We start from the raw sequence: 20,514 nt of genomic DNA, 5'->3' as shown, positions 1-20,514 counted from the left end.
ACACTCTTTGGTCTGTCCAAAACCTGTTGATCTTCCAGCTGAAGGAGCTGACCTCAACTGAGTGTTGCGGACTGGCACATTCCAAGGTCCAGGACTACATGTTGAGGGACACGCTCATGCTTGGGGCAGCTGCCGCCAAGGCGTGGTGGGGAAAGACCGCCATGTAACATCTGCCTGCCAAAGAAGAACAGGGGGCCCACTCAGTAAGTGGGCTCCGCTGAAGCCTTAGCTAAATATATGGATGGTAAATGTACAGACCTGTATATACGAATGATTATTTCTGACCACTGTATGTAAAGAATTGCAAGGTGTGCCTATGAGTGGCACCACCAATTGTACAGATCATCAAAATATTTTATGAATAAAGTATATTTTTGAAATAAAAAAATTCCACTTTTAGTATAAAAACCTCATTGTCTTTTTAAAACTGTTTTTTTCGACAGTGAAGGACCTTGTATCTCCCACAGGGTTCAGTGTTGGAGCCGCAGCTGTTCACGTTATATATTAATGTTCTGGATGAAGGGACTGGGGGCATTCTAGTGAAGTTGCCGATGATACGAAGTTAGGTGGACAGACAGGTAGTACTGAGGAAGTGGGGAGGCTGCAGAAGGATCTAGACAGTTTGGGAGAGTGGTCCAGGAAATGGCTGATGAAGTTCAATGTGAGCAAATGCAAGGTCCTGCACTTTGGAAAAAAGAATAAAAGCATAGACTACTTTCTAAACGGTGAGAAAATTCATAAAGTACAAAGGGATCTAAGAGTGCTAGTCGGGGATTCTCTAAAGGTAAACATGCAGGTTGAATCAGTGATTAAGAAAGCGAATGCAATGTTATCATTTATCTCAAGAGGGTTGGAATATAAAAGCAGCGATGTGCTACTGAGACTTTATAAAGCTCTGGTTAGGCCCCATTTGCAGTACTGTGTCCAGTTTTAGGCCCCACAACTCAGGAACGACATACTGGCACTGGAGAGTGTCCAGCGGAGATTCACACGGATGATCCCTGGAATGGTAGGTCTAACATACGAGGAATGGCTGAAGATCCTGGGATTATACTCATTGGAGTTTAGAAGGTTAAGGGGAGATCTAATAGAAACTTACAAGATAATACATGGCTTGGAAAGGGGCGACGCTAAGAAATTGTTTCCGTTAGGCAAGGAGACTAGGACCTGTGGGCACAGCCTTAAAATTAGAGGGGGTCAATTCAGAACAGAAATGAGGAGACATTTTTTCAGCCAGAGAGTGGTGGGCCTGTGGAATTCATTGCCGTGGAGTGCAGTGAAGACCGGGACGCTAAATGTCTTCAAGGCAGAGATTGATAAATTCTTGATGTCACAAGGAATTAAGGGCTACGTGGAGAATGCAGGTAAGTGGAGTTGAAATGCCCATCGGCCATGATTAAATGCTGGAGTGAACTCGATGGGTCGAATGGCCTTACTTCCACTCCTATGTCTTATGGTCTTATGGTCTTCCTTTACTTTCTTAAGAGATTTGCTTGATTTTTATTCTCTAAAATCATTTGACTTTCACGAAACACCAGGTAAATTCCGGAACACATTAAACTGTTGACTTCATTTCCAAGAAATGACATCATAAATCCTTCTAAAAAAAGTCCAACCATTTCTATATTTCATTTGATTTTTAATGTAGTCTTTAAATATAAATATGAATTCCCAACAATATTGTTTCATGATCAGCTCTGAAGTTGAAAATCTCTATTCGAACATACAAGCAACCTAAAACGTTATATAAAACTTGTTTTATTTTCGGTTACATAGAATGAAATATTGCTCATTGTCATTTGCAATGACCACAGGAACAGGAGATGTCCATTTAGACTCTTGCCTGTTCTACTAGTTAATCAGGTCATAGAACATAGAAAAATACAGCACAGTACAGGCCCTTTAGATTAGATTACTTACAGTGTGGAAACAGGCCCTTCAGCCCAACAAGTTCACACCAACCCGCCGAAGCGACAACCCACCCATACTCCTATATATACCCCTTATCTAACACTACGGGAAATTTAGCATGGCCAATTCACCTGACCCGCACATCTTTGGACTGTGGGAGGAAACCGGAGCACCCGCAGAAAACCCACGCAGACACGGGGAGAACGTGCAAACTCCACACAGTCAGTCGCCTGAGGTGGGAATTGAACCCAGGTCCCTGGCGCTGTGAGGCAGCAGTGCTAACCACTGTGCCACCATGCCACCCTCGATGTTGCACCGATCCAAGCCCACCAAACCAATGAGACTGATCTGACTCCACATAGCCACCTTTGCTCCGTATCTTGTATCTTTGGCTAACAAAAATCCGTTTGTTTCAACATTAGTAATTGATTGAACACCAATTGCTATTTGGATACGTTTTCTATATTTCTGTCACAGTTTGCATGTAGAAGTGTTTCTTTCACAAGTTACAGAATTAACTGAATAAACTAATGGTTATAGCATAACAATTTAACAATGTTGCCTTGATTGTGGAATATTTTCAAATAAACTCAGTGTAAAACCTGCTGTGGATGATAGAGGCAGGCTACGGTCATTCGCTACAACATAATTTGTGATTGCCAAGCTTTGAAGGTCAGGCCGAAAGATGGCAATATGCATTTGGCTTTACACATTCACCGTCAAAACCACAATGAAAGCGAAATCCATTGGAATTGGTTAATCAAAGTAATAATATCCTTCTTCACGACATGTTAACTAGAATGGCTTAATGGACATCTGGCTAACAGATGAGAGAAGAGTTCACAGTAGAAAGAGGGATTGTAGTACAGAGGCATATATAACAGCCCATGTGTTCTACTCGAATAGAGTCCTCAGCTGTTTTCCCCTCTCCTTTTTGAAGTCGTGTTTAAGGGCTCACATGGGATTTCTGTGTATATTCATTTTAGGGCAACAGACATAGTGAGATGACATATGCAACAACTCTCATTGAGTGAACCCATTGAACAATATTGAGACTAGTGGATTTGTTTTACATATAGTCTTCCCTTTCTCTGTATTTTTCTGTCTCGGCTATATTTGCAATAAACATTAATTCGTTTTACAAATTTCTTCTTATTTTTCTTTACAGCAAAGAGGAATACAAATTTCCCTCCCCACTAAAGTCAATGGAAAGAAAAAAAAAGGAAAGGCAAGTACTTTATTCATAAGAATTTATAATTGATTCAAAATTAGTTCAAACAAAATGACTACTTTTACTCAATTGATGGAGATGGTGTGTGACATGGAGTCATGTTGCAATTCTGGAAGACACTGCAAAGAATATAAGGTCGTAGGTGTAGTGATTGGAATGATGTCAGCCAAGTGGATCTCAAAGAATATGAGCAGCCTGATTCAGGCTGTTAATCTGGTCCACCCAGGGAGTCCTGGCTGACAGATATAAACAGGAGTGCCAGGAGTTCTCCTCACTCTTGGTGCCAGCTCTGTGCTAGCTGGTTCAGTGTTATGTACTATGCAAGTGTAAATAAAGGATGACTTGGTGATGGGATACAGACCTCTGTGGAGTTATTTCAGGTGGTGATGAAAGAAAAACACACCTGAGAAATGATTCACTCATAGCAGTTGTCCTTTAGGTAAGCATTTCTGGCATCATGCCGCTATTTGGGAAGCCTTGACTTATTTGATCCTTTTGAAGATTGGACTCAGTATGTGGGAAGAATGCATTACTTTTTCTGGGCAAATGACACTGGAGCAGACACAAAGCCATTGGTAATGCTCCTGATGGTGTGTGGACCTGCAGCTTTTTCAGTTATTGGGAGCCTAACTTTCTTTGAGGCACCAGGTACTAAAATCTTTCAGGAGTTGATGGACTTAGCTAAGGAATATTATGATCCTCCTCTAATTCTGAGATGCTATCTGATTTACTCAAAAGTTTGAGAACCAGGGCAATACATATCAGGATTTTTGACAAGATTAAGACAACTGACAGAGGCATGTGATTTTGCATTAATGCTAAGTGAAATGCTGAGAGACCGTGTGGTATGTGGGATTAATGATGTAACCATGCGAAAGTGCCTATTGGCTGACATCAAACTAGACTTCAAACAGGCACTACAACTAGCTTTGTCATTGGATAATGCAGCAAGTGGGGATTATGAGTCACAGGGTTGGCTGATGGAAGTGAGCACCCACACCAGGCCGACTGAACTTGGGGAATATAGCCACACACAGAGCATGTCCTAAACAGTGGGACCCGGTCAACCTACTGCAAAACACCAAAACAAAGCCAAGCCTCGACCAGATGGTTAAAATTTTCTCCATGATCCGGGCTGGTAGCCCGTTGTAGTTGCTGCTGGTAGGCAGACTCAAGAGGGCAAAAGAGTATCACCAGGCCTGAATTAAGTAAGAGAACTCATAGGTCAGTATCCAGGAGAGTGTATACCCTGGATAGTCCAGCCGGTTTGGAAAATTGCTTAGCAACAGCCAAATTAGAACCAATCAAAATTAATGTTTGTAATCCATTCTAATGAAAGTTGGTACCAGGGCGGCGGTATTAGTGATTACAGAACCATTCTTCACCAAAATTCACTCTGGATTCCAATCCTTAAGTTTACATAAGACTTTGTAGCCAGGTGAAATTATTTGAGAAAGGTTTAACTTTATTGGCTCAAAATTTTTGATTGGAAAACAGCTGCATGAGTGATTAGATTAGATTAGATTCCCTCCAGAATGGAAACTGGCCCTTTGACCCAACACGTCCACACCAACCCTCCGAAGAACCATTCTCTTGATGACTAATGCACCTAACACTTTGGGCAATTTAGAATGGCCAATTCACCTGACCTGCACATCTTTGGACTATGGGAGGAAACCGGAGCACCCGGAGGAAACCCATGCAGACAAGGGGAGAATGTCCTAAACAAATACCCAGAAGTTTATCAAAGGGGCCAAGGCCACCTTACACATTGACTAAGAAGTAATTCCAAGATTCTGCAAGGCCTGTCCAAGTTGATTGACATTCAGCACATAAGGACAGGGAGAAAGTGAGGACTGCAGATGCTGGAGATCAGAGTCAAGAGGGTGGTGCTGGAAAAGCAGATCACGCAGCATCCGAGGAGCAGGAAAATCAACATTTCGGGCATAAGCCCTTCATGAGGACAGCTCCATATCATCCATCATCTATCATCCAATGACCTAGCAGAAAGAGCAATCCAAACTTTGAAGGCAAACTTAAAGAGACAGCCTACATGTTCATTCGATACCTAACAGTCCCACTTCCTGTTTGATTATGGGACCATCCCTCATGCAACTGCAGGGATAGCTCCAGCAAATTTGCTAATGAGGAGAAGTCCCAGGACCAGTGGGTGGCACGGTGGCACAGTGGTTAGCACTGTTGCCTCACAGTGCCTGAGACCCGGGTTCAATTCCCGACTCAGGCGACAGACTGTGTGGAGTTTGCACGTTCTCCCCGTGTCTGTGTGGGTTTCCTCCGGGTGCTCTGGTTTCCTCCCACAGTCCAAATATGTGCAGGTCAGGTGAATTGGCCATGCTAAATTTCCCGTAGTGTTAGGTAAGGGGTAAAGGTAGGGGTATGGGTGGGTTGCGCTTCGGCGAGTCAGTGTGGACTTGTTGGGCCGAAGGGCCTGTTTCCACACTGTAAGTAATTCTAATCTAATTAGACCAGGTTAAATCTGATCTTCTGGATCTGAGGATGGAAGATGAAACTGCATCAAGAGCACCCATGCCAGACACAAGACTCCCCGAAGCAAGAAAGGGAGTTTACTTTAGGAGATGAAGTTTGGTGTTGAAATCATGGAATGAACCCACATAGAGAGATGGCCGATGTGAGATCAGGTACCGTGATGTATAACGTTTGGTTAGGTTAGGTAGTCCTGAACCAGCATGTGGACCACATGAAAGCTTCAACCTCACAAATGATGCAGGAGGAAAGCACCCTGAGTCCCTCAGAGCATCCAGTAAGGCTGTTAGAACCTGTGGGTTCTCCCTCTCTGTCTAGCATTGAAGAAACCTCTTAGGACAAGACAGACACGGCAAATGGCACAACCTCAATGCTGTTACTATCCAGAGAAGAAAATAAGTTGCAGCCGAAACACACTGGGTGCAAGAGACGGGCTATGGTCCAATCCCCACTGCCAGTAACCAAGGGAGAATTGGAGGAACTGGACCTGGTACAAAAATTCCCCAGGAGAAACTACTGGAAAAAGAAGAGGCCTATATCCCAGGACTTAGAGTGGGACAGACATAGTTATTGGAACAATGTCAGCCAGGTGGTTCACATACAACACAAGTTCCCTGATTATGGCTGTTAATCTGGTCCAATCAGGGAGTCCTGGCTGACAGATACAAACAGGAGTGCCAGGGTTCTGCTCACTCAGAGCCGATTTTGTGCTAGCTGAGTCCGTGTCACGTAAGATGTAGATGTAAACAAAGAGTGACTTGGTGACAGGATACATGAGTTTGTGGAGTTATTTCAGTACAGGATTTCTACTCACTGCAGTTTTTCCCAAGAGGTATGTCAGTCCACTGTTCGTAATTTCCACAGAAGCAACAAACTGTAGATAAAATTTCTTCTACAAAGGCAATGCATATCCTCTTGAAATGTGGTTCCCATCTACTCCTTTCATGCCCGTGTATTATTTTTATGTATGTATTCATTCTCAGGATGTGAGCTTAGGTCACTAGGCCCCCATTTATTGCCCATCCCTAATTGCCCAAAGGACAGGTAAGATCAACCACATTGCTGTGAGTCTGTAAGCACATGTAGGCCAGACCAGGCCAGGCCAGGCAAAGATGGCAGTTTTTTTCCTTAAAGGAAATTAGTGAACCAGATGGGTTTTTCCAGCAATCAACAATGGTTTCATGGTCATCATTAGACCCCTAATTCTAGATTCTTTTTGAATTCAAATTCCACCATCTGCCATGGCAGGATTTGAACTCAGGTCCCCAGAACATTGGCTGAGTTTATCTGGGTCCCTCCTCTGTGCAGTTCAGTCAATGGTTTCTAACATTGCAGATCTTCTACACCCGCTGAGGAAATGGACCAACCCCAGAAAATTTGTCATTTTAGATGGGGAGAGGATTGTTGAAGCTTTATTGAATTTTAAAAATCACACAACACCAGGTTATAGTCCAACAGGCTTAATTGGAAGCACTAGCTTTTGGAGCGATGCTCCTTCATCAGGTGATTGTGGAGTATACGATCTTATACTCCACAACCACCTGATGAAGGAGCAGCACTCCGAAAGCTAGTGCCTCCAAATAAAGCTGTTGGACTATAACTTGGTGTTGTGTGATTTTTAACTTTGTACACCCCAGTCCAACTCTGGCATCTCCAAATTATGGAATTTGGCCATTTTCCCAGTTTGAATTTGTTTGACTCCCTGGAAATAAAATAATTATTTTAACTCAGTGGAAATCCAATGAAATCCCTGGTTATATTGAAGGGGTTGCTGATCTTGCAGGCAAGAGGCTACCCCTAATCGCGGAATACAGTTATTTTGGCCTTCAAATTCAAAGGGTTCAGGTTTTAGACATTCCAGATCTAAAGACAGCACTTATGAAAACATTTACCCTGGCATCTGGTATCATCATTGAAACTTGACAAAGCTACCCCTTGAGTAAAGGAACTGTTAAAAAAAAATCTACACTGGATTTGAACTGATGACCTTGTGATTAGGGGACCCATTGCTTTACTGTTACTGGATAGCATCCAAGTAAACTTTTCACAAGCAAGTTTAGAAAGATCACCAAGTGAAGTGACGCCGAGTGAGGGGTGAAGGGGTGAGTAAAACACATCTATCATTTCCATTAGCTGCTGCCAAAACTTTGCAATGTTTTCTGCCATTCTGATTTAGTCATCTATTTGTAAATGAACATTGGAACTTTCACTGATCATATCCACAATCCTCAAGTGGAACACTTGATGGACGTCATGTAACTGACTGCTTGACTTCAGCGCATAGTGTTTGCGTGGTCCTTTACCAAAATCTTAGATGCTTTTCTGTGCCTATTTGAGGGCTTGCACAGAAAAAGGTGAGTCATAGCTCTCAAACATAAATGGCACTTCAATAGGTTCCTGACCAAGTATGGGAAACCTCTGCTCAGTTTTGATTTATCACAAACATTTTCCCATATGCATGAGGAAGCAAGACCATCTCTTTAATCTACAGAGCATGCTCAGTGGCAGGATGCAGCGTGGGAATATGATTGCTTGCTTCACAGCAACAAATACTTACTTTAGGAGGATTAAATCGTGACTCTTTGAAATTTCTAGAGGGTGCACAATAAAATAGAAACAATCCGTATGAAAGACTGCAACACCAGCTTTTCCACGTTTATTGGTGGTGCCAGGTGTTAAGGGGCAAGGGAATGGGTACTGGGCAGAGACGTTATAGATTATCCACTGAAAACATGTTTAAGGTGACAATACCCTTTTTAAACAACGATAATTTTTCCTACTTTGAATTCTACATTACTTGAACATTGCTGTTTGAGTTTTACTTGCAATGTCTGTCTTTATTACTTGGCATAATATTACTGGTCTTCATTCCAAAGTAGCTCCTCTGCTTTCTTTCTGTAAATATTGGTTTGTATTATTGCAAAAATACACACTTACATTTTCTCCAAATAAAATACTATTCTTATAGTTACTTTAATCAACTTGTTCTGAAATGCTATGACATACTTTCAGGCACTTGAACGGAAAACAACTGGGCCACAGGAAGAGACACTATCACTGCACCACAAGAACCCAAATACCATTCTTACACAGTTGGAAAAATAGGTGGGAATTAATATATATTTTGGTGTATCCAAGTGCCATGTGAGATGTTTCAAATTTATGAGCAGACTTTTGCCTAAGAAGTCAATGGGTCACTGTCCTAATTTGTATCATTGCAGCACATTTCATGCTATCAACCTGGATGCACTTATTCCAGTTGACTTTAGTTATGCTCCATCAGTGCCAGGAAATGATAAGCTCCACCAAGAGGGAATCTATCATTCTATGCCTGATGTTCAATCCCGTTACCATCACTGGAAGCTTCAACATTAACATTCAAATTCAAACTACTGACTAGAAATTTAAATGAACCAGCCACACAAATACTGTGGCTGTATTGCAGTTCAGAGGCTTGGTATTCTACTGTAAGTGACTCATCCTGAGTCCCCAAAGCTAATCACCTACAAACCACAAAAAGCAGGAACCCAATGAAGTACTCTCCATTTTCCTGAATAGGTTTGGCACCATCCACGTCAAAGCAGCCCACTTGATTAGTGCCCCGTCAACTATCCTGAAATTTCGTTTACTCGCAGCCAATGCTCAGTGGCTGGATGTATTTACTAGACTCCTTCAATATCCACTTCTGAACCTGTAAGCCACCACCAGGAGGGACAAAGGCAGTAGACGCATGGGAACAACACCACTTGCAATTTCTCCTGCAGTCTACACACCATCCTGACTTAGAACTAGAGGAACCTCGATTATCCAAAGGACGCAGGCAGGGAGTATTTTGTCGGTTAATCGAAATCTGGATAACATAGTTTAGCCGAGCATCGGGGCCTAGCAATCTTGCCAAATAATCCGATATTCAGATAATCGATGCCAGATAATCAAGGGTCCACTTTAAATCAGCAATCTTTTACCGTCACTAGATTAAATTCCAGGAACTCCTTTCTATCAGGACCATGTAAACCACAGCAGATCAAGAAAGCAGCTCAACAAAGACAACAAAGGATGGGCAATAATTGTCAGCAAAACCCATATCCCATGAATCAACTTAAACATTTTAAATAGGCACCTCTGTAATTCTAGATTCCACGCTCTGAAGCACCATCTCAATGCATAAATGATAAATGGAGAGAATGAATGAATGATTTTATTGTCACACATACCTTGAAGATACAGTGAAAATTGTTTTGTCGCCAAAATCCAGCACCATTTTGAGCTACAAAAACAAGATAAAAAAATTACTTTGGGGTGGGGCACAACACATCAGTGGTGAGCACTGCTCACAGCACCAGGGACCCGGGTCCAATTCCACCCTCAGGCGACTGTCTGTGTGGACTTTGCACATTCACCTCGTGTCTCCATGGGTTTCTTCCAGGTGCTCCAGTTTTCTCTTACAGTCTAAAGATGTGTAGGTTAGGTGGATTGGCCATGCTAAATTGCCTATAGTATCCAGGAATGTGCAGGCTTGGTGGATTAGCCAATGTGGGTTACAGGAATTGGGTAGGGGGATGTGTGTGAGTAGAATGCACTTCAGAGGGTTGGTGTGGATTTGATGGACTGAATAGCCTGCCTCCATATTGTAGGGATTCTATGAAACTTAAATAAGAGTTCATCTTCTGTTCAAATTGGGTCTCAAGCACTGCTGTGGAATGTATTGCTGTCCTGAAGGAATCTCCCTCCAGCAACAGCAACAGTAGCAAACGGTTCATTTCCACTGCAAAAATATAGCTGTCACCCTCTAGAGGTGGGAAGTTTAATTCTGGACCGAGATCAAAACAGATTGTAGCCTTCTTTGAGAAACAGTTGTTTTTATTCCCGTTAAACGGATTATCTGAAAGGAATTACAATGTTAAACTGTTGACCATGATATCAAAAGAACGGAGGTTCCTGTCTGACCAAGAGTCTGCATAGCTGTACTCTTGTGTCAGAAAATTCTGGCTGCAGCCATCCACTCACAGGCGCGTCAGAGTGACAGAATTCTAGATGCCTAAAATGGTCAAATATGCTTTAGAGGAAACACGGAGACAAAAAGGTCACTACCTAATTTGTTTCCACTGAAGAAAGTTCAGGCATCCCATCCGTTGTAGCTTATGATATCAACAGAAGACCATTTGACATTACCACTGGAATGCACACAATATTACTACATTTGTTGAGAATAGCAGTATAAGTCCATATCATCATAAGGCATTGGAGCAGAAATTAGGTCATCTGGCCCATCAAATCTGCTCCACCATTCAATCATGGCCGATAGCTTTTTCAATCCCATTTTTCTGCTTCCTCCCTGTAACTGTTGATATCCTTGCCAATCAAGAACCTATCTCTCTCTGTTTTAAACATACTTAATGACCTGGCCTCCACAGCTTTCTGTGGCAATGAATTCCATAGATTCACCACTCTCTGGCTAAAGAAGTTTCCCCTTATCTCTGTTCTAAAAGATCATCCCATTAGTCTAAGGCTGTGCTCTCAGATCCTTGTCTCTTGCGCCAATGGAAACATCTTCCCAATGTCCACTCTGTCCAGGCCATTCAGTACCTAAAAGTTTCAATTAGATTCCCCGCTCATTCTTCTGAACTCCAGAGTATAGTCCCAGGATCCTCAAATGATCCTCATATATTAAGTCTTTAATTCCTGGGATCATTTTCATGAACCTCTTTTGAACATGCTCCAGGGTGCCCAAAACTGCTCTCAACCTGCAAGTTTACCTTAAGAGAAACGTGGACTCGGACTCCCAAGTCCCTTTGCACTTCCGATTTCTGAATTTTCTCCCCATTTAGAAAATAGTCTATGCCTCTATTCTTCCTACAAAGTGCAAGACTTCACACTTTCTCATGTTGTATTTCATCTGCCATTTCTTTGCCCGCTCTCCTGACCTGCCTAAATCTTGCTGCAGCCTCCCAGCCTCACTGTAAACTGGAAGAACATTTTCCACTTGGGGACCTTGCAGCCTTCAGGACTCAGTATTGAGTTTGACAATTTTAGAACATGAACATCTCTTTCCATGTCCTTGACGTGCCCCCACGTTGCAGGCCCTATCATGTGGGCAGCACGGTGGCACAGTGGTTAGCACTGCTGCCTCACAGCGTCTGAGACCCGGGTTCAATTCCCGACTTAGGCGACTGACTGTGTGGAGTTTGCATGTTCTCCCTGTGTCTGCGTGGGTTTCCTCCGGGTGCTCCGGTTTCCTCCCACAGTCCAAAGATGTGCGGGTCAGGTGAATTGGCCATGCTACTATTGCCCGTAGTGTTAGGTTAGGGGTATGGGTGGGCTGCGCTTCGGCGGGTCGGTGTGGACTTGTTGGGCCGAAGGGCCTGTTTCCACACTGTAAGTCTAGTCTAGTCTAGTCTAATCATGATGTAGGCTGCTTTCAGCACAGCCAACCCATTTGTCACCTACTTATGGTTCCCATTACCAGCTTTTCTTGTTCCCTGGTTTGTCACCGACCATCCTTTTGTGTGTCCATTTTTTTTTCTCTCCTATTTCTCAACCTGAAATGTTGACTCTGCTTTCTCTCCACTGATGATGCAAGTCCTGCTGAGTTCCTCCAGCATTTTCTGTGTTTATTAAAGTTTCACCAATTTATTGAACTTAGTTGAAGGAGTTACATGCACTCTGGTTAAGGGAAAGCTATTATGAACAGAATTTGAACTCCTGGAAGGCACGGTATCGGGTAACATACTAACATGCAAAAGCCACTCAGGATCTTACACACTTCAATCAAATCATCCCTCACTCTTCGAAACTCCTGCGGAAAAAAAGCCCGGTTTGTTTAACCTTTCCTCATAAAACGCATTCACTCCAGGTTATCAATCTAGTAAACCTCTTCTGAACTGCTTCTGATGCATTTAGAGCCATCCTTAAATAAGGACACAAAAACTACACGCAGTATTTGAAATGTGGTCTCGCAGCTCTCTATAACTGAAGGTTAGAACATTTAATTCTACTTAAACCTTTAAATACATTTAATTCCTCTCATAATAAAGGATAACACACCATTAGGCTTCTTGATTAAATTCTGTACCTGCATGCTAACTTTTCATGACTTGTGCACGAGAACATCTAAATCCCTCTGCAACTGGCAACTCCTCACTTCGGCATGATGTGGAGAAGCTGGTGTTGGACTGGGATGGACAAAGTCAGAAGTCACAAGACACCAGGTTATAGTCCACCAAGTTAATTTGAAATCACACACTTTCAGGGTGCTGCTCCTTCATCAGGAGTAGCAGCACTTAAGCACTTGTCTACTTAAGCAATACTCTGCTTTTTCATTTCCCTGTCAAAATGAACAACTTCACATCCTCTCACATTATACTTCATCTGTCAGATTTTCGCTGTCTCTTGATGTCTTCTTTGCAACATCCTTTTCTATATTTTTCTGGTGCCATCTCCAAATTTACTACACTTTCGCTGTTGTTATCTAAGTCATTAATATGAATTATAAAGAAACTTCATGCTCCTACAGGACTCCACTTGTTATTTCATATCAATCAGACCAAGACCCATTTTTGAATATTCTTTGTTTTCCGTCTATCAACAAATCCACCATCCTTGTTAGGATGTTACCCCATTACTGTGACCTTTTCAGTGCCTCCCAGAAGTCCAAATTCTGTTCATCAATGGCTCTCCCTTAACCAGAGTGCATGTAACTCCTCCAAATAACTTCAATAAATTGGTGAAACATTAACAAAAGAGAAAATGCTGGAGGAACTCAGCAGGACTGGCATTATCGGTGGAGAGAAAGCAGAGTCAACATTTCAGGTTGAGTGACCTTTCTTCAGAGCTGAGAAATAGGAGAGAAAAAAACTAGGCACTCAAAGGGATGGTCGATGACAAACCAGGGAAGAAGAAAAGCTGATAATGGGAACCGTAAGTAGGTTAAAAAATGGGTTAGCTGTGCTGAAAGCAGCCTACATCATGATAGGGCCTGTGGCGTGGGGGTGCATTAAGAACATGGAAAGGGACTTTTATGTTCTAAAACTGTTGAACTCAATATTGTATCCTGAAGGCTGCACGGTCCCCAAGTGGAAAATGAGATCCAGTTCTTCCAGTTTGCAGTGAGCCTCAGTGGAGCACTGCAGCAGGCCCGAGGCTGAAATGTTGGCATGGGAGTATAGTGGTGTGTTAAAGTGGCAGGCAACTGGAAGCTTGAGATCATTTTTACAGATAGAAGGTAGGTGCTCTGCAAAGCAGTCACTCAATCTGTGTTTCGTCTCCCCAGTGTAGAGGAGAGCACATTGTGAGCAGGGAATGCAGACGATTGAGTGAAGTGCAGATAAGTTGCTGGATGATGTGTCCAGAGCCTTATATTAGTGTGGAGGGAGAAGGTAAATGGGCAATTGTTGCACATTCTGCAATTTCATGAGAAGGTGCCATTTGGTGTAGTGAGGTTTTTGGAGTGGAGGAGGAGTGGACCAGGGTGTCCCAGAGGGAACAATCCCTGTTAAATGCTGACCAAGGAGGGGAGGGTCTGGTGGTGGGATCCCATTATGGCAGCTATGATCCTTTGGATGCAGATGCTAGTGGGTAGAAAATGAGGACTGGGGGAGACTATTGGTGTTGTGGGAGAAAAAAAGAGGTGATGGCAGAATTGTAGGAAATGGGTCAGAGATAGCTTAGGACCCTCAACTGAGGATTCCTTGCCACCAGAGTGCAACATTTTCTCATTTTTGAGCAAAGCCTAGAACTTGTACTCAAGTTAATGGAGTGTAGCTAGATTCCACAACCTGGTGATCAGGGGCAAAAGGCTATCATTGGGCCAAGGCTGACGCATGTTCAGGCAGGACCTTGAACTTGCTGTAACACGTACATTGACAGAGAAACTGAGCTGGGTTCCAAGAAAAATGCTGGGTGGGGAACAACAGTTCGTCTAGAACTGAAGCCAGCACTTACAAGGGGTGTGGAAGGTCTGCAGTCCACAACTGATGGTTTAATCTGCCTAAAATACAAAAATATATTAAGTTTTGGCACTAACAGCAAACTTGAAATGCTATCATTAAAGTGTAAAGTATGAATCCTCACAGATTGATCATATCTCATTCCTACAAGCAGACTCTGAATGAGACTGTTCCCACCCATGAGCAATGTCGCAAAGGAAATGACTGCATCGCTCTATCTTGCAATTGTGTGAGTGTGTGTGTGTGTGTGTGTACACACATTAAATTGTATTGCATATCATTTTGCATATACCTGTTTATTATTACTGAAGATTGTATAAAAATGCACAGTAATCTGTCCATTTGCCTACAATTTGGAGACAGAGGAGCAACTGTCCACCAAGGGGATTAAATCTTTGTCTTCAGCTCAAGAGCCTTGCAATCCTGATTGTAGATACCCAACATTCAGAAGGAGAATTAACTTAGGAGCCTTATGCTCAGGGGCAGCTTGTGGATACCATTTCCCACCCACAATGTGGAAGATTCCATGTCCTGTGCACAGAAGGCAGTGCAGAAAACATCTCAGGAGAAATGTCTTGAAGAAATTGACAGCTGGGGGACTGTTGCAGTGTCAAGAAGCAAGGAACATTGGTGACAGCTGGAGTGGCATCCAGCCTGAGAATAAACTTGAGAGCAGTTTCCAGGGCCTCATCATGCCCATTCAGAAAAAACCCCATAAGAACAGGAGTAAGAAGTCCAGTCCCTCAAGCCTGCTACTCCTCTGCCACTCAGCACAAACATGGCTGATAGCATCTCAGTCTCAACTCCCCTTTCCTGCCCCCCTTCCCTGTAACCTTTCAATCCGTTACTGATTAAAAATCCATCTCCGCCCTGAATTTACTTGGTGTCCTGGCATCCACCGCATACTGGGGTCATGAATTCCACAGTTTCACAACCCTTTGAAATTTCTCTTCCTCTCTTGTTTTAAATCTGCGACCTCTTATCCTAAAGCAACGTCACATTGCCTGTCGAGTAACCAGCTTTAGTTAAGCTGACGTTCCCTCCAATTTAATATTGGGAAGACTGAAACTATTGATTTCATTCCCATAGCCACCAAATTAATTTTTCTCCTCAGGAAGAGTCTGAGGCTGACTCAGGCCATTCATAAATTTGACACTAAGATGAACTTACAGAACAGTACAGCACAGTGCAGGCCTTCAGCCCTCAATGTTGTGCCGGCCTTTATCCTACTCTAAAATCAGACTAACGTACCTACCTTTCATTGTACTATCATCCATGTGCCTATCCAAGAGTCACATAAACATTCCTAATGTATCTGACTCTACGACCACTGCTGGCAGTGCATTTCATGCACACACCACTCTCTGTGTAAAGCACCTACCTCTGACATCTCCCTTAAACCTTCTTCCAAAAACCTTAAAATGATGCCTCCTTGTGATAGACATTTCTGCCCTGGGGAAAAGTCTCCAGCTATCCACTCTATCTATGCCTCTCATCATCTTGTACACCTCTATCAAGTCACCTCTCATCCTTCTTCACTCCAGTGAGTAAAACCCTAGCTCCCTCAACTTTTCTTCATATGACATGCCCTCCAGTCCAGGCAGCATTCTGTTAAATCTCCTCTGCTCCTTCTCTAAAGCTTCCACGTCTTTCCTATAATGAGGCGACCACAACTGAATGCGATATTCCAAGTATGATCTAACCAGGACTCGATAGAGCTCCAGCATAACCTTATGGCTCTTGAACTCAATCCTCTGTGAATGAAAGCCAACACATCAAACACCTTCTTATCGACCCTATCAACTTGGGTGCAACTTTGAGGGAACTCTTGACATTGACCCAAAATCCCTCTGTTCCTCCACACTGCCAAGAATCCTGCCTTTAACCCTGTATTTTGCATTAAAATTCAATATGCCAAAGGGAATGACTTCACACTTTTCCAGGTTGAACTCCATCTGCCATTTATCAGCCTTGTTCTGCATCTTGTCGATATCCTGTTGCAACCTACAACAGCCCTCCACACCATCCACCACACCATCAACCTTTGTGTCGTCAACAAACTTACTAACCCACCTTCCACTTCCTCATCAATGTCATTTATAAAAATCGCAAAGCACAGAAGTCCCAGAACCGATCCCTGTGGAATATCACTGGTCACTGAGTTTCAGGCTGAATTCTTTCCATCTACTACCACCTTCTGTCATCTATGGGCCAGCCAATTCTGTATCCAAGCAGGCAAGTTTTCTTGTATCCCATGTCTCCTTATTTTCTGAATGAGCCTACCATGGGGAACCTTATCAAACATCTTGTTAAAATCCATGTACACCACATCCACTGCTCCACCCTCATCAACATGTTTTGTCACATCCTCAAAGAATTCAATAACATTTGTGAGGCATGACCATGCTGACTATCTCTAGTCAAACTATGGTTATCCAAGTAATCATAAATCCTGTCTCTCAGAATCTTCTCCAATACTTTCCCACCGCTAACATAAGACTGATTGGTCTGTAATTCCCAGGATTATCCCTATTCCTTTTCTTGAACAAGGGAACAACATTTGCTACCCTCCAATCATCTGGCACTACTCCAGTGGATAATGAGGACGCAAGACCATTGCCAAAGGCACACCAATCTCTTCCCTTGCTTCCTGTAGTAACCTAGAATATATCCCATCTGGCCCAGGGGATTTATCTATCCTTATGTTTTTCAAAATTTTCTGCACATCCTCCTTCCTAACATCAGCCTGTTCTAACATATCAGTCTGTTCCACGCTGCACTCAGAAACATCAAGGTCCCTCTCAGTCGTGAATACTGAATCAAAGTATTTATTTAAGGACCTCCACTACTTCTCTGACTCCAGGTACAAGTTCCCTCACTTCCCTATCAACCCTACATTCATTCTGGCTATCCTCCTGTCCCTCACATAAGTGTAGAATGCCGTAGAGTTTTCTCATGCCCCCTTCTAACTCTCCGATGTCCATCCTTCAGTTCCTTCCTGGCTACCTTGTAATCCTCTGGAGCCCTGTCTGATCCCTGCCTACCCACCCTTAAGTAAGCTTCTTTCTTCCTCTTGACTAGATGTTCTACATGCCTTGTCACGCAAGGTTCCTTCAACCTACCATCCCTTCCTCGTCTCAGTGGGACAAACCAGTCCAGCACATTTCAGTAGGTGCTTCCTAAACAACCTCCACATTTCTGTTGTGCATTTCCCTGAGAACATCGATTCGCAGTTTAGGTGTCCCAGTTCCTTCCTAACAGCATTGTAATTTTCCCTCCCCCAATTAAATACCAATACCATATACTCCTCGTCCTTCTTCATGAGTGTAGAAATGGTCATAGAGTTGTGATCACTATCACCAAAATGGTCTCCCACTGAGAGATCTGACACCTGGCATGGTTTGTTGCCAAGCACCAAATACAATACAGTCTCCCCTCTAGTTGGACTATCTACATATTGAGTCAGGAACCCTTCCTGGACACCCCTGACAAAAACTACTTTCATCCAAACTATTTGAACTAAGGAGGTTCCAATCAATTAGGGCAGTTAAAGTCATTCATGACAACAACCTTGTTACTTCTGCACCTTTCCAAAATCTTCCTCCCAATCTGCTTCTCCGTATTTCTGTTGCTAGTGGGGGTCTTGTGGAAAACTCCCAATAAAGTGACTGCTCCTTTCCTGTCTCTGACTTCACCCCACACTGACTCTGTAGACAAACCCTCCTCGACGATCTCAGTTCCTGCAACTGTGATGCTATCCCTGGTTAACAATGCCACTCCTCCACCTCCTTTTCCTCCCACATTCCTTTGGAAACATCTAAATATTGGAACATCCAACAACCATTCCCATCCCTGTGATATCCAAGTCTCCGTAATGGCCACAACATCATAGCTCCAAGTACTAATCCATGCTTTGAGTTTGTCATCTTATACCTGATACTTCTTGCATTAAAATAGACACACCAACCCATCACACTGACTGCATCTTTGCCATATCAACTGCCTATCCATGCTCACAGACTCTCTGCATGCTGTAGGTGGCTGTTCATTACTTACTGCATCATCTGATCCGTAGTTTAGGTTCCCAACCATCCCATCTCCCCCACCCCCCCACCCCCCGCCAATCACATTTAAACTCTCACAAAAATATCTAGCAGATCTCACGTGCAGGTCATTGGTGCCCCTCTGGTTCAGGTGCAACCCATCTTCCTTTTACAGGTCCCACCTTCCCCAGAAGGTACCTCAATGGTCCACATATCTGAAGCCCTTTCTCCTACACCAACCCTGCAGCCAGGTGTTCTTCTGTACTTGCTCTCCATTCCTAGCCTCACTACCACGTGGCACTGACAGTAATCCTGAGATTATTACTCTGCTCGTCCTGCCTTCTAGTTTCCAACCTAACTCCCTATATTCTCTTTTAGGTCATCCTCCCTTTCCCTACCTATGTTATCGGCACCGATGTGTACCACGGCTTCTGGCTGCTCTCCCTCCCCCTTAAGAATCTTGTAGACTCAATCTGAGACATCCCTTACTCTGGCACCCGAGAGGCAGCACACCTTCTGGAATCTCACTCGTGACTGCAGAATGCCCTGTCTGTTCCTCTCACCATTGAATATCCTATCACTATCACTTTCCTATTCTTGCCACTTCCCTCCTGAGCCACAGAGCCAGGCTCAGTGCCAGAGACCTCGCCGCCATGGCTTTCCCTTGGTAGGTTGTTCCCCCCCAACAGTATCCAAAATGGTATATTTATTATTGAGGGGAACTTCTAATCATACGTTTCCTCCATCACCAAGACCATTTACTTACCCCTCTATTAACTGCTGCAGCTCACCTGAGGCTGAAAACCTCACACATGCATTTTCTTTCAGCCTTCAGACCCTACTATTCCAATCCTCTTCAGGTCAGTCTCTCACCTTGCCCAGACCCATGATCCAATGTACTCGTTCCAGTTTCCCAACTCACACCAAGTCCTAGATCTCTCATTATTTTGGCTCTTGGCTCAGCAAAGCTTTGAATTTAACATTTGCCCTTTTCTTTCCACCCCTATCTGTGGTCTTGCCCCTCTCTGTAGCTGCACGCAAAATGAATTCCTCATTATGATTTTAACCTTGGTGTAGAATAGAGCAGAAGGGTTAACTTGAGGTGGCATGGTAGCTCAGTAGTTTGCATCGCTGCCTCACAGGACCTGGGTTTGATTCCACCGTCGGATAACAGTCTGTGTGGAGTTTGCACATTCTCATTTTCCCTGTGGATTTCGTCTGGGTGCTCTAGTTTCCTCCCACAGTCCAAAGTTGTACAGATTTGGTGGGTTGGCCATACTAAATTGCCCATAGTGTCCAGGGATGTGCAGGTTAGGTGGATTAGCCATAGTAAATGTGGGGTTACAGGTATAAGATGGGGGTTGGATATGGGTGGGATGCTCTTTGGAGGGTCAGTATGGGCTGAATGGCCTGCTTCCACACTGTTGGGCTCAATGAGCATGGCTTCTGGAGAACAATATAGGCAATTTTATTTCTGGGAATAACAGTAAGGTTTGTTTCTTTTTGTGCTGGCTTTCAGCCAGTTTCCTTTAAGACACAGTTTGCTCTGTTACCGTCCCAAAACAGTCAACAATTTGGTGGGCCTGTGCACACCTTTAATTCAAGAAGTTTCCTGAATAGATTTTAGGATCTGAATTGCTTTAGACTACATTCGAAGCCATTGCAGCAGCATACATTGAACAGATTCCTCTTTTGAAACAGTGTAGTCAGGGTGACTACAGCTCCCCAGCAAAGCCTGAAATGAAGAAATGTGCCCATTAGTGTTTGTATTTATCTGCCAAATGACTATAATGGACCTAACAGGGCGATTTAGTTAAACACTGGACTTATTAGGGCATATGGTGGGCCCGTAATGAAGGACTGAAGACTCTTTTTCCCA

The sequence above is a fragment of the Hemiscyllium ocellatum genome, chromosome 34 (assembly GCF_020745735.1).
Source record: "Hemiscyllium ocellatum isolate sHemOce1 chromosome 34, sHemOce1.pat.X.cur, whole genome shotgun sequence".
Classification (NCBI taxonomy): domain Eukaryota; kingdom Metazoa; phylum Chordata; class Chondrichthyes; order Orectolobiformes; family Hemiscylliidae; genus Hemiscyllium; species Hemiscyllium ocellatum.
This window is presented reverse-complemented; position numbering follows the sequence as displayed.